Source organism: Rhinatrema bivittatum, chromosome 9 (genome assembly GCF_901001135.1).
Source record: "Rhinatrema bivittatum chromosome 9, aRhiBiv1.1, whole genome shotgun sequence".
NCBI classification, from domain to species: Eukaryota; Metazoa; Chordata; class Amphibia; order Gymnophiona; family Rhinatrematidae; genus Rhinatrema; species Rhinatrema bivittatum.
The window spans coordinates 49,890,600-49,903,917 of NC_042623.1; the positions used below are offsets into that span (position 1 = coordinate 49,890,600).

Sequence of the window (13,318 nt, forward strand, 5' to 3'; positions counted from 1 at the left end):
GAGGCAACAGACCCCCAAAATACCAAAAGTGTCATGAATACTCCAAGGCACCAAAGGAGGGGCATGGGGTACCAACAGTGGCATCAACACCCTAAGCCATAGAGTGAGAGGTATAGCAGCAAGCACAAAGGCAGGAAGACCCTAAAGCATAGAGTTCACACGCAAGTATTAGTGCATTACATTGTTACACTCTTTTATAGAGAGTAAGCAGGAAGCTGCTTCTAAGGCACTGCAGTGTAAAAACTAAACAGGCTGCAAGAAACAGCCATTTTCTTTCTGGTAGCCATTGGTACGTTATCAGCTGCAGTAGCAGGCCCAAGTTATGATATACTCTGTAACTCTCTCATAAAGATTACAGAAGTTTTCCGGCTACAAGATAGCAGGCACCCTAAACCACAGCTCAGCACAGTGTCAGTGACTCTAAAAGCACACTTTGCTTTCTTGTGAAAATTAAATATTTTATCTAATCTTTTCTTTCACTAAGCTTTCAAGCAAAGAGCTTGAGAATCTACGCCTTCCCCTTCTGAGATCCAGTAGAGGAATGACTCAACAAAATGGTCACTGGCTGTTCAAAGTATTTTTAATTTCACTTTCACCTACAAAAAGAAATGATGAAACCAATCCATGAAGCTGCCAACTGGAATAGGCTGGTTGAAAAAATGTTGAAACATGATTGGTCCTGCTCCTTCCATGTCTTATCCCCAACCGACTAGTCTGTCTGATTTGTAGTAAAAAAAAACCAAAAACATTTCTTTCTTTCCCCATAGCCTTTAATGGAATTGAATTAAATGAGTTGGAAAGGATTAATGGCCCAAACTGAACCAAAACTCTCCTCATTTGGATCAGTTTTCACATCCCAATGCACATCCTTCCCTAGTAGTTATGAGTAGATAAGGATTCCTTGGCCTACCTAATCTGTCCCATCCCCCCCTAACTATTCCTACTGAATCACCGCAGATCCTAGGCAATTTCCAGTTATTGCCCTCATTGCTCCTCTGCATCTGTGTGTTTTCCAACACTCTACTGGAGGAACACTTAACCTGTTGGGTTTTCAAGATATTGGTCATGAATGTGCATGAGAGAGACTTGTATACACTGAGTTGCCACTGCATGCAAATCTATCTCAGGCATATTCATTGTGGCAGTCCTGAAAACCTCACTAGGAAAGGGTTGGGAAATACCAATCTATGCCAAGCTTGTTTGAATCCTGTCACTATTTTTTCCACTCACCCCTCTGCCAATAGGAGAGTCTGGGCATCCACCACCCTCTTGGTTAATAAGTATTCCCTTATCTTTCTTCTGAGCCTCCTTCCTTCTAATTTCTTCTCCTTGAACTTCTTTACCTGTGGAAAATGCTACGCGCTTGGACCTTATGAAAGTCTACCAGATATTCAAATGTTTCTTTTATGATCAAATGATTACACTCATTCTATCCCATATTTCAGTTTGTTATATTTGGTTTGCACTGAAATAGAAGAACTTTATACTAAAATCTTACTAATATGAAGACCCAGCATACTAGGCTTTCAATAAGTCAAGCTAGTATATTATTGTAGCCGGTTCCCCACTTTGGTGCTTTATCCTAGACTATATGTCAGCTGTTTAAAATATTTATTCCCCTTATTAGTATAGTTTTACAAATATGATTGTTTTATATTTCTTGATTTTATTGTTGCTTTATGAGGAATAGTGATAATTCTATTTTTCCATTGTTGCACTGCATGCAGAGTCTGGCTTGTTACAGTTTCTGGTTCCATTTTTGTCAGCACATTTCTATTTATATTTTATGGTCTCTTTTTTCTGTATTTAGTGAGAATTTGTCTGTGTTCTGCATGTGGGACCGAGGTGAGAGATTCTTCTAAAGTCTAGTTTCTCTGTAGAGATCTACAGGAGGTTGGCTTAGTCTGTTTTCCTAATAGGAGGTTATTGGTTTTTGGGGCCTGATGTAATATTTGCAGGGATGCCTTTACATAGGTAGAAGTGTTACTGTTTGAATGCTGGCGGTTACTGCTGATGTGATATGGGAGTTTACTGTACTATAATTGTAGTTCAGTTTACTCATGGCTTAGAACATGCATTGCAATAGGCCTAAAACCCTAAGGGTTCCAAGTGATTTTTTGCAGTTTTCTGGTTGACACCACAGTTGTGCAAATAAATATAATATACATGTTGATATAAATATTTCTTTAATCTCAGAATGTTCTTTCATGTGAAAGGTATTATAAATGCATAATTTTTAATTTTGTGTGGCAAGGCCTGGGGGAGCTGGTGTGCACCAACCCTGAGTACCCGGCTATAAATGTTTCCATGCCCTCTCTTTCTAGAGGAACCTTCATCTCATTGCCTAAGCCTCTGAGATCAGTGCAGAGCTTAAAGTTCCCAGCTCAGGGTCCTTTCAAGAAATGTAGGCTTAAAGGGTCATGTAACTGTGTGCTTAACAGAGTGCACGGTTATACTCATAACTGTGCACACATTTTTTGTGTGCAAACTTTTCTTTTGTTGCAGCAAGGAGTTCTGCGCTCAAAAATGTGTAGCAAGACCTATAAGCACTGCTTAGCACTCTGACAGGCCTATAATGTAAAAAATGTGGGAGAGCCGGCGCTCCACGTTGAGCACCCGCTCTCCTGATGCGAGCCCAGCCACCTCTCCTTGGCATACGATTATCTATTTAAATGAGGTGTCGTGCTAATGAGGTGCTAGGGACAATAGCGCGTCCCTAGTGCCTCCTTATTAGCGAAGAGGTGGCTGCCACCGGGTCCCGACAACCGACGGTCTATTTTACTGGCATCGGTTTTCCGAACAGCCACGGGTTAGGAAAACGGACGCCGGTAAAATTGAGCATCCGTTTTTCTAACACGCCGACCAGGGGCCAGATATTATTTTTATTATTTTTTATTTTTTATTTTTGGTTCCTCCAACTTAATATTGCTATTAGTTTTCGGGGGGGGGGGGGGGGGCGTGCATTTTCAACGAGCTATTACCCCTTACAGTATAAGAGGTAATAGACATAGGTCAGAAACGCGCAGCCAACCCCCTGAAAACTAAGAACACTCATCACATGCAAATGCATGTTTATAAGTCTATTAGACAGTTACTCGTCCGATCTAATATCCTAGCGCTAATAAGTCAGAGGATCCAAAAATATGCCTGTGTTTGTGTGAGAGAGAGTGCATGTGCATGCATGGATGTGTGTGTGAGAGAGAGAGTGCATGTGCGTGCATGTATGTGTGTGTCAGAGAGAGTGCATGTGCGTGCATGTATGTGTGTGTCAGAGAGAGTGCATGTGCGTGCATGTATGTGTGTGAGAGAGAGAGTGCATGTGCGTGCATGTATGTGTGTGAGAGAGAGAGAGTGCATGTGCATGCATGTATGTGTGTGAGAGAGAGAGTGCATGTGCGTGCATGTATGTGTGTGTCAGAGAGAGTGCATGTGCGTGCATGTATGTGTGTGAGAGAGAGAGTGCATGTGCGTGCATGTATGTGTGTGTGTGTCAGAGAGAGAGTGCATGTGCGTGCATGTATGTGTGTGCGAGAGAGAGTGCATGTGCGTGCATGTATGTGTGTGAGAGAGAGAGTGCAAGTGCGTGCATGTATGTGTGTGTCAGAGAGAGTGCATGTATGTGTGTGAGAGAGAGAGTGCATGTGCGTGCATGTATGTGTGTCAGAGAGAGAGTGCATGTGCGTGCATGTATGTGTGTGAGAGAGTGTGCATGTGCGTGCATGTATGTGAGAGAGAGAGTGCAAGTGCGTGCATGTTTGTGTGTGTCAGAGAGAGAGTGCATGTATGTGTGTGAGAGAGAGAGTGCATGTGCGTGTATGTATGTGTGTGAGAGAGAGAGTGCATGTGCGTGCATGTATGTGTGTGTCAGAGAGAGAGTGCATGTATGTGTGTGAGAGAGAGAGTGCATGTGCATGTATGTATGTGTGTGAGAGAGAGAGTGCATGTGCGTGCATGTATGTGTGTGAGAGAGAGAGTGCAAGTGCGTGCATGTATGTGTGTGTCAGAGAGAGAGTGCATGTATGAGTGTGAGAGAGAGAGTGCATGTGTGTGTATGTATGTGTGAGAGAGAGAGAGTGCATGTGCGTGCATGTATGTGTGTGAGAGAGAGAGTGCAAGTGCGTGCATCTATGTGTGTGTCAGAGAGAGAGTGCATGTATGTGTGTGTGAGAGAGAGTGCATGTGCGTGCATGTATGTGTGTGTCAGAGAGAGCAAATAGATGAAAGAGTGAAAAAAGCTTGTGTGCTCCTCCCCCTCCCCCCTAACTGCTGTTTTTGAAATATTTTATTGGTGTTTGGGACATTTTTAAAAATCTGTACACAAATTTTTAATTATTGGAGGTTACTCTCTTCATCAGCTGTTTTAAAATATTTATTCCCTTTATTAGTACAGTTTTACAAATATGATTAATGTTTTATATTTCTTGATTTTATTGTTGCTTTCTGATGAATAGTGACAATTCCAGGAAACATGATTTGCGCACATAAATCACGTTTTCTGCGCATAAATCATGTTTTTCCCTGCTAAGCCTTTTCTTTCTGTTGGCTCTGAATTTTTTAAACTCCCGCTGCATTTGGGGTTAAAAAAATTAGCTTGTGCTTTAAGAAACTGTGCACCGATTAAATTCTAGCCAGCCAGAAGCAAGTCAGCTAAGTTAGGGGCATTTTGGGGGTGTAACTGAGAAGAGTTGAGTTAGCCAGCTAAGGTACCCGGCTAACTTTGATATTCATAATTAGCCGGATAACTTAACTGGCTGAGTGTGGTTGAGCCAAAGAGCTGTCCTAAAGTTAGCTGGATAAAGATAGCTAGTTATCTTTAAGATAGCCGGCTATATTAGATAGTGCTTGGGAGGTATGGAATATACCCCTAAATGACTGAATCTGGACCTCCTGGTGACTTTATGACAGGAGCAGGACAGCGCAGTACAGCCGGTTCTCCGTGGACAGGCCAGCAGATGAAGGAACGCAGGAATGGCCTACATATCCACTGACCCTGTGCTAGGGGCATGCATGGGAAAACCAATTTGTTTCCTATCATCTGGCTTTGGATTTGAGTCATTTGTATCATTTAGTTTTCCCATGTATATCATTTATTTTATTTTAGCAAGCACACAGTGCATGCACTTTTGGTTTCTCTGTATCCAGTAGAGATGTGTATCGTATCAGCAATCATTTCCGGTATCGTTTTCGTAGAACTGCGGTAAATTTTGTTTCCCGTGGTTCTGACAGGTTTTTTTTTTTGTTGTCTCGATTTGAAAAAACAAACACCCCAATCCTTCAGATTTAATTATTTACAATCCCTCACCCTCCCGACCCCTCCCCCCAAAACTTGCCTAAAGTCTCTGGTGGTCCAGCTGGGGTCCCAGGAGCGATCTCCCGCTCTCGGGCCATCGGCTGCCAATAAACAAAATGGTGCCGGTGGCCCTTTGCCCTTACCATGTGACAGGGGCTATCGGTGCCATTGGCCGGCCCCTGTCACATGGTAGGAGCAATGAGGCGCCATCTTAAAAAATGGGGGAAATGGGGGCCAGCAAGGAGCGGCCTGGGAGATGGGCTGCCACTCTTTCAGAGTCACCGCGGCTCTGCACATGCCCCAAGAGTGCTCACTGGTAAGGCACTACTCCCACACCTGCTACCTCTGAGTGAATCAGGCTTGGATCTATGAGGCAAGTGACAAAAATAGAAGGGGAGAAGGGACCCTGGATCAAGCTAGACAGAGGGAGGGAGAGAGGCCCGAGGATCAAGCTGAAGGAGGAAAACCAGGGATCAAGCCAAAGAGAAGAACGAAAAACCGAGGATCAAGCTGGAGAGAGGGCGGGAGGGAGAGAGGACCAGGGATCATACTCGAAAGGGGGAGGTCTGATGCAGGGATAAAGGGGGAGGAGGGCAGAAGGAAGGAAGGAAGGAAGGAACGAATGGGAGAGAGAACTGAGGAGCGAACTGCAGGTGGGTGGGATGGGAGGGAGAGCGCTGTTACTGAATTGAGCCCCTAATAAATGAATGCTCCCCCATTGCTTTTATATTGCAGCAGGCCCTGGACATGAAATTTTCCAGATATTCAGTGATTTGCATGGCTCAGGGATCTTGCAGAAATAGATCTCAGTGGCAGCCAGGAATGAAAGATTTTCCCCCGAGCACAAGTGCAGCAGACATGAACTTTTCATCGTGACCTCGGCAGGGTCACAGGGCAAATTATAGACTGTTTTCTTATTCCAGCACAATGATCTCAGAAGACAAACATTCTTATCATTGGGTCTTGGTTGACTAATAATGGCTCTGCTCTGGAGTAAAGCAGAGTTAATTAATCATACCAAGGCAACAATGCTCGCTTAGTCCTCTTTGGCTCTGGATCAAACATCGTCATGCCCATTTACGCAAGGTTTCTGCGACTCCAGTGCATGATAACTAATTTTGGCCCTCTGTGCTTCTAGGGAGCGTAGATGTCTGCCTTCTGACCCAGCTCCGACCCCTCTGGAAGACAGGATTCAGGTCTGTACTGCAGGCTTCTGAATATGCAAGCCACAGAGGCAGCACATGCAAAACTGAAGGCTGTTGAAACATCCGGCTGTTTGCAAATGTGACGACTAGGTCTGTATCTCTGAGATACTTCCAGCTCCTACACAGAAGACAGGACGGTGCCTGACCCAAAAGTATGTTCCCAAAGGTGCAGGTGGCACACCGTGGTAAGGCCAAAGGACGTGGTCCATGCCCGATCGGTGCTGAGCCCCATGGTATTCTTATGTGGTTTATAGCACAGCATGTCACATCTGCTCACATCAGGTCAGTGGTTGTGACTTTCTCTAGCTGCAAAATGACCACAATACTTTGCACACTGTAGGTCAATAGTGACTGATGCTGAAAGGTATCTCAAGAGCACCACAATCTTTTAAGAAGACTCAGCTATTCTTAGCCCAGATTCAGACTTCCACAGCCTCCGAATGTCATAAGCAAACCCTCGTCTAAGCAGGCTGGCGCTTCAGGTTTTCCGTGTTTCGAAAGAATATTTTGTTTCGCATAATGCTCTCTTCACGTAACAATTCTGAATCCGAACGAACCAGACTCCAGAGCCAAAGGGGGGGGGGGAAGCTGGAGGGTGGGGTGGCACAGTGGGGACGTTTGATACTAGAGAAGCAGAGAATTATGTCTGGCGGTATGATAAGCCCTTCCCCCTTTCCATTCACACCACCACTGTCATATAATCTGGGATTCACATGTATGTTCAGGTAACATTATCTTTTGCTCCGAGTCCAACTTGCTCATTTTGTTTTGGTCAGAAGACCAAATGTTAGTGAAGAAATGCAATAAATTAGCCCAGTAAAAAAGTATTTTGTTTATTGACCTTTTATTTCCATGCATTCAAGGAGACGAAGATGGCAAGCAGCACCCTACGTTAACATATATTGGAAGCCATGCGAGGTAATATCGTAAGAAGCCAGCAGAGGGCAGTAAAGGAGCTTTGAACAAATAACCACTGTCTATACTGTAGCACACGAAATGGGAAAGAACCGGTTTATGATGCAGATTTGCTATATAAAAGTGATAATAATCGACAAGGTGGGGGAAGGGGCATTTCCTGGTAGTTAATGCTCAGTTGGGAGGTGCTGAGTGACCAAGGCAGGTCAAGAGCTGCAAGTCTCACTCTTTCCCCCCAGCAAAGCATTAAAATGGTATGAGATCAGTATTGGAAGATTTATGAGGAGAGGCTGAAGGATCTAAATATGTGAACCTTGGAGGAGAGGAGGTGCAGGGGAGATATGATACAGACCTTCAGCTACCTGAAAGGTTTTAATGATGCACAAACTTCAAACATTCTCCCTTGGAAAGAAAGCAATAGAATTAGGGGTCACAAAATGAAACTCTAGGGGGGATGAGTCAGAACCAACGTCAGGAATATTTCTTCACGGAGAGGGTGGGCGGATGTTATGATTTGTGGGTTTCGTGGGCCCTTGGCCCGAGGTGGGAGGAGCCCCACAGGTCCACACCGCCGGGAGGCGAGGTCTGGTACGGCAGGAGCTCTGGGAGAGAATCTGTGGGAAGGTCCCGAGGAGCAGGGTGAGAGACTCAGCACTCAGGGACCCCCACAATAAGCTGGTAGGCTGGAGAGCAGTATCTGGGCAGAGACCTCCAAGAGGGTGGTGCTCGATAGGCCTGAGGAGCAGGAAGCGCGAGGCAAGGAGTACCGGAGGTTGACTGCTGAGGCAACCCCGGGAGGCGGAACTGCGTAGCAAGGGAGGTACTGATGCGATGTCGTAGGCTACCCCGCAGAGCGGGGAAGCCCGAGTTGGATCTCCAAGTGATGACGTGGGGACGTACGGGCTGACACCGGCGTTGAACGTAGTCACTGCCCCGAAGAGCGGGGAAGCACGAACAGTCTCTGGAGTGGAACGTAGTTACTGCCCCGAGGAGCGGGGAAGCACAAACAGTCTCTGGAGTGGAACGTAGTCACTGTCCCGAGGAGCGGGGAAGCACAGACAGTCTCTGGAGTGGAACGTAGTCATTGCCCCGAGGAGCGGGGAAGCACGGACAGTCTCTGGAGTGGAACGTAGTCACTGCCCCGAGGTGCGGGGAAGCACGGACAGTCTCTGGAGTGGAACGTAGGCACTGCCCCGAGGAGCGGGGAAGCACGGACAGTCTCTGGAGTAGAACGTAGTCACTGCCCCGAGGTGCGGGGAAGCACGGACAGTCTCTGGAGTGGAACGTAGGCACTGCCCCGAGGAGCAGGAAAGCACGGACAGTCTCTGGAGTAGAACGTAATCACTGCCCCGAGGAGCGGGGAAGCACGGACAGTCTCTGAAGTGGAACGTAGTTACTGCCCCGAGGAGTGGGGAAGCACGGACAGTCTCTGGAGTAGAACGTAGTCACTGCCCCGAGGAGCGCGGAAGCACGGACAGTCTCTGGAGTGGAACGTAGTTACCGCCCCGAGGAGCGGGGAAGCACGGACAGTCTCTGGAGTGGAACGTAGTCACTGCCCCGAGGAGCAGGGAAGCACAGACAGTCTCTGGAGTGGAACGTAGTCACTGCCCTGAGGAGTGGGGAAGCACGGACAGTCTCTGGAGTGGAATGTAGTCACTGCCCTGAGGAGTGGGGAAGCACGGACAGTCTCTGGTGTAGAACGTAATCACTGCCCCGAGGAGCGGGGAAGCACGGACAGTCTCTGGAGTGGAACGTAGTCACTGCCCCGAGGAGCGGGGAAGCACGGACAGTCTCTGGAGTGGAACGTAGTCATTGCCCCGAGGAGCGGGGAAGCACGGACAGTCTCTGGAGTGGAACGTAGTCACTGCCCCGAGGAGCGAGGAAGCACGGACAGTCTCTGGAGTGGAACGTAGTTACTGCCCCGAGCAGCGGGGAAGCAAGGACAGTCTCTGGAGTAGAACGTAGTCACTGCCCCGAGGTGCGGGGAAGCACGGACAGTCTCTGGAGTGGAACGAAGGCACTGCCCCGAGGAGCGGGGAAGCATGGACAGTCTCTGGAGTGGAACGTAGTCATTGCCCCGAGGAGCGGGGAAGCACAGACAGTCTCTGGAGTGGAACGTAGTCACTGCCCCGAGGAGCGGGGAAGCACGGACAGTCTCTGGAGTGGAACGTAGTTACTGCCCCGAGCAGTGGGGAAGCACGGACAGTCTCTGGAGTAGAACGTAGTCACTGCCCCGAGGTGCGGGGAAGCATGGACAGTCTCTGGAGTGGAACGTAGTCATTGCCCCGAGGAGCGGGGAAGCACAGACAGTCTCTGGAGTGGAACGTAGTCACTGCCCCGAGGAGCGGGGAAGCACGGACAGTCTCTGGAGTGGAACGTAGGCACTGCCCCGAGGAGCGGGGAAGCACGGACAGTCTCTGGAGTAGAACGTAGTCACTGCCCCGAGGTGCGGGGAAGCACGGACAGTCTCTGGAATGGAACATAGGCACTGCCCCGAGGAGCGGGAAAGCACGGACAGTCTCTGGAGTAGAACGTAATCACTGCCCCGAGGAGCGGGGAAGCACGGACAGTCTCTGAAGTGGAACGTAGTTACTGCCCCAAGGAGTGGGGAAGCACGGACAGTCTCTGGAGTAGAACGTAGTCACTGCCCCGAGGAGCGGGGAAGCACGGACAGTCTCTGGAGTGGAACGTAGTCACTGCCCTGAGGAGTGGGGAAGCACGGACAGTCTCAGGTGTAGAACGTAGTCACTGCCCCGAGGAGTGGGGAAGCACAGACAGTCTCTGGAGTGGAACGTAGTCACTGCCCCGAGGAGTGGGGAAGCACAGACAGTCTCTGGAGTGGAACGTAGTTACTGCCCCGAGGAGCGGGGAAGCACAGACAGTCTCTGGAGTGGAACGTAGTCACTGCCCGAGGAGCAGGGAAGCACAGACAGTCTCTGGAGTGGAACGTAGTCACTGCCCCGAGGAGCGGGGAAGCACGGACAGTCTCTGGAGTGGAACGTAGTCACTGCCCCGAGGAGCGGGGAAGCACGGACAGTCTCTGGAGTGGAACGTAGTCACTGCCCCGAGGAGCGGGGAAGCACGGACAGTCTCTGGAGTGGAACGTAGTCACTGCCCCGAGGAGCGGGGAAGCACGGACAGTCTCTGGAGTGGAACGTAGTTACTGCCCCGAGGAGCGGGGAAGCACGGACAGTCTCTGGAGTGGAACGTAGTTACTGCCCCGAGGAGCGGGGAAGCACGGACAGTCTCTGGAGTGGAACGTAGTCACTGCCCCGAGGAGCGGGGAAGCACGGACAGTCTCTGGAGTGGAACGTAGTCACTGCCCCGAGGAGCGGGGAAGCACGGACAGTCTCTGGAGTGGAACGTAGTCACTGTCCCGAGGAGTGGGGAAGCACGGACAGTCTCTGGAGTGGAACGTAGGCACTGCCCCGAGGAGCGGGGAAGCACGGACAGTCTCTGGAGTGGAACGTAGTCACTGCCCCGAGGAGCGGGGAAGCAGAGACAGTCTCTGGAGTGGAACGTAGTCACTGTCCCGAGGAGCGGGGAAGCACGGACAGTCTCTGGAGTGGAACGTAGTCACTGTCCCGAGGAGTGGGGAAGCACGGACAGTCTCAGGTGTAGAACGTAGTCACTGCCCCGAGGAGTGGGAAGCACGGACAGTCTCTGGGGTGGAACATAGTCACTGCCCCGAGGAGCGGGAAAGCACGGACAGTCTCTGGAGTAGAACGTAGGCACTGCCCCGAGGAGCGGGGAAGCACAGCGATAGGTCTCCCCATGTGGCGAGGGCGTCTCAGCGGCAAAACCGAGGAGCGGGTAGCCGGCGGGTAGAGTTCGTGGAAGGAGCAGGGCTAGCCCGAGGAGCGGGGGAAGCCAGGAGACCACGTCTCTGGAGAGAGCGCACACAGGCCCCCGAGGAGCGGGTACCTGAGCCAGGATCCAGAGTTCAAGAAGGGTCCGAGACAGCCATAACAGGTCAGAGGAGCCAGGAGCTAGTAGAGTAGCGATGGAACACATTGCCAAGTCGACTAGCAGGGGGCGAAGGCGGTGCCTAAGAACCCAGATCCAGTGATGTCATCAGTCAGGGACGCCCCTGAGGTTCCCGCCATAGCAACTTCAAAAGAGGGGTGGTGCGCCCACGCATCTAGGAAGTCCCAGAGTCAGCACAGATGGCGATGGCGTCCTGGTCGCCATGAGGGATCATGAGATACACGGGGGTAGAGGCTGGCTCCCGCCGTGAGCAGGCCCGGAGAGGGAAGCAGGACAGTACAGGACGTGAGTAGACACGGTCGCAGCCGTCTGCGACCGACGGTCATAACAGCGGATGCCTGGTGTGCCCTTTGGGAGGAAGTGGTGAGGACAAAAACAGTGAAAGAATTCAAAGAGGCACAGGATAAACACTGTGGATCCCTAAAGGCTAGAGGATAGAAATGAGCAAAGCATGCAGGAGGGTAACTTGCTTGTGCGCTCGTTACTGCCTTTAGCCGAAGGTTTGGAGATTACTACCCTTAACCAATAAGCCTGATGGTTTAATGAAACTGAAACACTGCTCCCTGTTCAGATAGCTAGAGGACAGAAATGAAGAAAAGCATGCAGGGACTATTTATTTATTTATTTTAAAAGACTTATAGCCCAAACCCTCCAAAGTTCGAGGCGGGTTACAATTAAAATCATAATAAAACCATACAACAAATAGAATCATAGCCTTACAGATGATCCCTGCTTAGACAGCAGGGGGAAAAGAGGAACTGAATTCGGACAACATCTGAGGGCCCCAACGTCTGCGGTCTGGGGTACTGACCCGCACACAAATGGGAAAAGCACAGGACTGTTTCTACGGCTAAGTCCATAAGCAAAGCACGTCAAGCAGCACGGTCTGAAATTTCAAAAAAGCTCATCACCCAGGAAAAAAATGTTGCTAGCTGCAATTTTTCTGGGTTATCATAAGGCTTGGGGATAACTGCACAGAGCGGTGGTCGCTGCCCTTAAGAGAAACATGGGGGTAATCTGCATGGCGTGGCAGATACTACCATAAGAAGCTTGCTGGGCAGACTGGATGGACCATTTGGTCCCTTTCTGCCATCATTATTATGTTACAATCTAACAGTAGATCCATTATACATCGGGCTTGGTAGTGTGTCCATCAGTGCTCGCTCATGTTCCGCAGCCCGCCGATAGATGGCGCTATAATATATCGGGCTTGGTTGGGTGTCAGTCAGTGCTCGCGCATGTTCCGCAGCCCGCTGATAGATGGCGCTATAATATATCGGGCTTGGTAGTGTGTCCATCAGTGCTCGCTCATGTTCCGCAGCCCGCCGATAGATGGCGCTATAATATATCGGGCTTGGTTGGGTGTCAGTCAGTGCTCGTGCATGTTCCGCAGCCCGCAGATAGATGGCGCTATAATATATCGGGCTTGGTTGGGTGTCAGTCAGTGCTCGTGCATGTTCCGCAGCCCGCTGATAGATGGCGCTATAATATATCGGGCTTGGTAGTGTGTCAGTCAGTGCTCGCTCATGTTCCGCAGCCTGCCGATAGATGGCGCTATAATATATCGGGCTTGGTTGGGTGTCAGTCAGTGCTCGCGCATGTTCCGCAGCCCGCCGATAGATGGCGCTATAATATATCGGGCTTGGTTGGGTGTCAGTCAGTGCTCGTGCATGTTCCTCAGCCTGCCGATAGATGGCGCTATAATATATCGGGCTTGGTAGTGTGTCCGTCAGTGCTCGCGCATGTTCCGCAGCCTGCCGATAGATGGCGCTATAATATATCAGGCTTGGTTGGGTGTCAGTCAGTGCTCGTGCATGTTCCGCAGCCTGCTGATAGATGGCGCTATAATATATCGGGCTTGGTAGTGTGTCCGTCAGTGCTCGCGCATGTTCCGCAGCCCGCCGATAGATGGCGCTATAAT

At 49.7% G+C, this 13,318-nt stretch overlaps 1 protein-coding gene across 3 annotated transcripts in view; it reads right to left on the bottom strand.

Annotated features, from left to right (window-relative positions):
* The window catches only part of CPED1 (cadherin like and PC-esterase domain containing 1), a 261,549-nt gene that overhangs the window by 153,921 nt on the left and 94,310 nt on the right, over nucleotides 1-13,318 (bottom strand). The window lies entirely within an intron of this gene.